A 6,360-nucleotide genomic window follows, 5' to 3' on the forward strand; every position below is an offset into this window, starting at 1 on the left:
GTCCTTGGGCAGTCTGGTCCTCCAAGCCTGTGGATCGATAGCCCATCTCCAACAACCTGCACAGCCTCAAGGGTGGAGAGAGTCACCCCCCAGAAAATTATTCTGAAGCAGCCACTGAGGTAGGCAATAGACAGTCACCATGTAGACTTACTGTGTGCTATTATCCCAGGCTTTGGCAGCAACCAAGTTTCCCAGATGTCTCTTATTGGAAGCTACGCAGGCCAGCCTTCCTGATCCAGCCCTGGAAAGGCAGTTCAGATTACTCTAGTTCTGCTTTCAGTGAAAATACACTCATGTGTGTAGGTTAGGGCTTAAAATTAGGCAGATGCCTTGTAACCCAAAGATCCGCCTCCTGTGACCCAGCCTTACCTGGCATTGCCCAGTGCCAGGACAGCTGGTTATCTTGACTAGCAAAGCCTGGGCATGCACATTTCATATTTGAACTGACATTTGAGAGAATATGCACATTTCTGTAGGTTAAGCCTAGGTATTAGTCAGATGCCAGGATACCTCCAAAGTCCCTGCTATGACCTGGCCTCACCCATTCCCTGGCTACTCTGAGCTTTGCAGCCTGTGTGTGCTGTCCACACCCTGTCAGCCTGTTACAGTCCTTGTCCTTGAGGGCTCTCCAGGCCTGTGGAGCTCAAGCAGATCTCCAAGCCCCTGTAGCCTCCAAGATGGAGAGAGCCCATCACCTGAACATCTTTCTGAGGCTTCAGCTTAAACTGATGACAGTCAGTCCCTGTTAGGTCTGACTACTTATTAGGGCCTCGGGTTCCTCCAGTAATCCAGGTCCCCAGGTGTCCGTGTTAGAGGGAACTCCAGCCATCTGACCCAACCTTGCCCAAGCAAGGCAGTCCAGATTCCTCCAGCCCTGCCTTCTGTGGGAATATACATGTTTATATATGTTACTCCTTGAAAACTTACATATACCAAGTCCCCCCGAGAGCTCCTTCCTGTGACCTGGTCTTGCCCAACTAGCCCTGTTCCAGGTCCCCTGGCTACCTTGACCTGTGAGGCCCACACATGCACAGTCAGCACCCTATCAGCTGTTGGGGCCCCCCATACCTGTGGGACTTAAGCCGGTCCCCAAACACCTATAGTCTACAGGGTAGAGAGAGTCCCCCCCAAAAAATACTTGAAGCTCCATCTTAAACTGTCAGTCCTCAATTGGTCTGCTGCCTCATGGAGTCCTGGACTTCTCTAGTAATCAAATCTCCCAGGCGTCTCTTATCAGGCAATACCCCGACTATTCCACCCAGCCCACCCTGGGAAGGCAGTCCAGGTTTCTCCAGACCTGCCTTTAGAAAAAATATGAGCATTTGTATAGGTTAAGGCAGATGCCAGATACTTCCAATAGCCTGCTTTTGTGACCTGGCCTCACAGGACACTTACTCTTTTCCAAATCCCTGGCTCCCCTGACCTGCTGGGAACTTGCATACGAAGTACATACTCTGTGGTCCATGCTCAACCATCTAAGTAGCCTCAAAGGTGGAGAGAGCCAACCATCCCCAGATCGCTGAGACACCCACTGAGATGGGCGTCACTTAGCCCCTATGTAAGACTTCATTCCTGCTGAGGTCCTGAGCTTCTGCAGCTATCAAGGCTCCCAGGTGTCTCTTAGTATACCCAGGCTTGAGTATACCCAGGCTAGCCCACCCCATCCAGCCCTGCAGGGCAGTCCTGCAGAAATATGTGCATTTGTGTAGGCTAGGGTTTGATATTAGGCAGAGGCCCTGTAACCCCAAAAGCCTGCTCCCATGACCTGGCCAATCCAGGCATTTGCCCGGCTCCAGATCCCTGGCTATCCTGACCTGAGAGGCCCATACTTGCGCAGTATACACCCCCAAAGCAAGCCCGGGGCAGCCTAGCCTTCCAAGCCTGTGAAACTCTGGTCAGACTCCTAGTACTGGTCAGATTCAGGGTTCCCAAGTGTCTCAAACAGAAGGATACCCTGTCCTGCTGGACTGCCCCTTTCTTGGCAAGGCAGCTGAAAAATCTCCAACTCTGCCTTGGGGTGGAGGGGGAGCGGGGCGGGGGAGGAATATGCGAATTTGTGTAGGTTAAGCCTTGGAATTAGGCAGATGCCAGGCGCCCCTACTACCCCCTTCCTCTGACTGGGAGTCTCCTAACACTTGAGCTGTTCCACGTCCCTGGCTATTCTGATGTGCACAGTACGTACTTTGAAAACCCTCAGGCAGGTGCCCTTGGGCCCCCCCAGGCCTGTGGCGTTAGGCCCCATCCTCAACCAGTTGCATAGCCTAAAGTGTGGAGGGAGTCCACCCTGTGAAAATGGCTCTGAGACACCCACAAAAATGGATGATAATCAGGCCCCACATACTTACCGACTGCTATTACCTGGGGCTTTCACAGCAATCAAGGCTCCCAGCTGTCTCATATTGGAGAATACGCTGGCCAGCCTCCTGGATTCAGCCCTGGCAAGGGAGTCCCAATTACTCCAGCTGTCTTCAAAGGGAATATGCACGTTTGTGTAGGATAGGGTTTGGGATTAGGCAGATGCCTTGTAATACGAGAAGCCCACTTCCATGAGCTGGCACCCTGTTCCAGGTCTCTGGTTACCCTGACCTGGGAGGCCCACGCATGTGCAGTACATACCAGTAAGCCACATTGGGTGGACTAGGCTCTCCACCTGTGAGACTCCGACCAGATCCTAACCACCTGAATATTGCTATAAACTGACAGCTGCAAATGGGCCACAGGATTTACAGCCTACTGGAATCCTAGGCTTCCCTAGGAACAGGACTCCCACTTGTCTCCAAATGGAGGATACCCTGTCTGACAGCTGGACCCTTCCTTGGCAGGGCTGTTGAAAAACCTCCAGCTCTGCCTTCAGAGGGAATATTCCATAATGGGTGGGCAGGCTTTGCATAATAGGCTACCTCCTTTTACCCCTAATAGCCCTCTCCTGTGACCCAGCCTCACCCAACATTGCCTTGTTCCAGGTCCCTGGGTACCCTGACCTACGTAGCCCAGGCATGGGCAGTCACATCCCATTGCCCAGCCTTAGGCTGCAAGGGATATTTCAGGTTTCTTCAGGGGTGGACAGTTGCATCTTTCTGTCCTGTGTGCTGCAGGTAGTTGGGACCATCAGGAGCTCCACAGGCATGGAGGAACCCAGCTGCCTAAAGTTCTGCTGATGGGGTGCATACTATTCATAGGCAGGCTCCAGAGATCAGGGATCTGGAACTGGTCAAGTGTCTCAAGAGTGGGCTCTTGGAGGTCCATGGCATTTGCCTAATCCCAAGCCCTAACCTACACATATGCATATATTCCTCCTAAAAGCAGAGGTGTAGATAATGGATGGCTTTGACAAGACAGGCTGGGTAGGTGGGCCGAGGTATCCTTCAATAAGAGACACCTGGGAGCTTTGATTGCTGGAGAATTCTGGGACCCCATTAGGCAGCCTGTCCAAATGGGGACTGACTGTCATCAGTTTAAAGCTGCCACCTCACAAACACTTTTGTGGGTTGTCTTCCTTTGCCCTGGACAGGAGCAGGTGGTTGGGGAATGGTGCAAACTCCACAGGCCTGGAGAGACCCAGGTGCCCAAGCCTTATTGATAGGATGCATAGTACACATGCTTGGGCCCCAGAGGTCAGGGAAGCCAGGAACTGGGAACTTAAGTGTCAGGAGACACCAAGTCTCAACAACAGGCTCTTGGGGGTCTTTGACATTTGTATAACTCCAAGCTGTAGCTCACAGAAATATGCACATTCTCCCTGAAGGCAAAGCTGAAGAACCTGGACTCCATGGCCAAATTGGTGAGAGTATCCTCCACTAAAAGGCACCTGGAGTCTGGGGCACTGATAAGCCCCAACCCCATCAGGCAGCCAGTCCAAATGGAGACTGAACTGACTCTTGATACTCTAAAGTAGCCACCTCAGAAAGATGGTTGGGGTGGGCTCCCTTCACACTGGAGGCAATATGGGTGGTGGTTGGGGACCAGTGTTCCACAGGCCTGGAGGCCCTCAGATGCCTCTGGCTGACTGAAGGATGCAAATTGCACAAGCATGAGCCACATAGGTCAGGATAACCAGGGAAATGGAACAGGGAGACGATGGCAGGAACTGGACTGCCTTGCAGTGGAGAATGTTCTGGAAGAAATCCTGGGTCCCCATCAGACAGCAAGTCCAAGTGGGGATTCACTGTCAGCTTTGCAGCTGCTGTCTCAGAAAATTTGCAAGGGGTGGGCTCTCTCCATCTGAAGGGTATGGATGTGGTTTCAGGTGATTTCAAATTCAGTAAGGCAATGAAAAACACATGCAAAAAAATTGTAAGGAAAGAGTAAAACATAATTATGTAATTCTAAAAAATTTTTACATATGCCACAAAAAAAGAGATATTAGAACCAAAACAGCAAATAATGTGTTTATATTAGGAGCACAAAACTGGAAAATGAAATATTAAAAAAATCCTTTATTAATATTGAAAAACAAAATATTGAAGCATAAATCTTACAAAATATTTTTAAGATCACTACACTAAGATTTGCAAAATATTACTGAGAAAAAAATTAAAAAGACATGTAAAGGAAGAACTCTATGATGTTCATGGATGGAAGACAATACAAGTAAGATGTCAATTCTCCCAAGTTAATTTATTCTTTGAACATGACCCACATAAAAGTCTCTTTTTTTGACCAAAAATAATTGACAACATGATTCAAATGCATTTGGAAATGGCCAAGGCTGTCCTGAAAAAGAACAAATTGGAAGATTTGTAATACCAGATTTCCAGATCTATATTAAGGATACTCTATTTATCATGTGGTAGTATAATGGTAGAAAAATTGATCAATGGAAGAAAAGGAGTCCAGAAATACACACCAACACCCAGATAACTTGTTTTATGCACTAATGTAATTCAATGAGGAGAGAAAATTTTTTCTTAAATATGGTGAAATAACTATTGGATTTTGGTATGACCAACAAAATGGAAACCCAGCCTCTTTCTCATACCAAGTAGATTAACTCAAACTCGATTGTGGGCCTAAATATAAATCATCTAAGAGAAAAGATAGTGTTATACCTTCAGTCATTCATGATAAAGCCAATATTTACTTAACAGATTTCAAATTATATTTCAGTAAAAAATTTCGAATCCATCAAAAAATATCACACACACATACACACATACACAAGCCATAGACTGAGAGAAGACATTTGCACTACATATAGATAAAAGACTAATATGTATTCCACATAAAGCAGTTTCATAAACCAAGAGAAAAAAATAACCCAACTTAAAAATTGCAAAAAATCACCTAACAAACCTATGCACAAAGTGTTCAGTTCACCATTCATCAGTGAAACTCAGAAGAGAAATACATTAAATATCACTATACATTCAGAGAATGGCTAATGTCTGAAAGCCTGGGTGCATTTGCTAAGAATAGAATATTAAAAGGATTCAGAATTTGAATAAATAAAAAATGATTGATAATTATATGTGCATAAAATTCAAAAACTTCTGCCTCAAAAAATTAACGTGGACTCAAATGTCTAATAATAACATGGAAATATGTCTAATTTATATCACAGAAATGTAAAATGAAAAGTGATAATCTCATTATTTCTAAACAAAGGAAAAATAATAGCAAAAGGGACTAGTCTCTTAATCAGAAAATTGAGAAAAAAACCCAAAACAAATGTCCCTTAAATATCTAAATGCAAATAAACACATTCAAAATAATAAAATGCACATTAAAGTTATACAGAGGTCCATTTATTATCTACTAAACAGAAAAGATAGTCAAAAGGTTGACAATATTCTCAGTTGACAAGGCCAAGAAAAAGTAGGCTCTCTAGAACATTACAGGATACCATACAACATCCCTGTGAAAAATAATATGAAATACCTAAGAAATTATCTCATGATCCATTAATTGCACTTTGAGCAGCATATCCTGACAATATGTCCACAAAGTGTATTCATCATATTATTTGTTATCTGTAATAGTAAAAATATCAGAATGGTCTGAGTGAGATACATTCTAAAATGAAAATAACAAGGGACAGATAAATGTGTAAAATAATCTCTATAAAAAAGAGATTAATAGGGCACCTAGGTGGCTTAGTCAGTTAAGTGACCAATTCTTGAGTTCAGCTCAGGTCATGATCTAAGTGTTGTGAGATGGAGCCCCGCGTTGGGCCCCACGATGAGCATGGAGCCTGCTTAAGATTTTCTCTCTCTCTCTCTCTCTGCCCTTTGACATCTATTTGTGTGCTCTCTCTCCTTCTCCAAAGAACAAAGAAAGAAGAAAGGAAGAAAGGAAGAAAGGAAGGAAGAAAGGAAGGAAGGAAGGAAGGAAGAAAAAGAAAAAGAAAGAAGAAAGAAAGAA

The sequence above is a fragment of the Mirounga leonina genome, unplaced genomic scaffold (assembly GCF_011800145.1).
Source record: "Mirounga leonina isolate KUSES-001 unplaced genomic scaffold, KU_Mleo_1.0 Mir_154, whole genome shotgun sequence".
In the NCBI taxonomy this organism is placed as follows: domain Eukaryota; kingdom Metazoa; phylum Chordata; class Mammalia; order Carnivora; family Phocidae; genus Mirounga; species Mirounga leonina.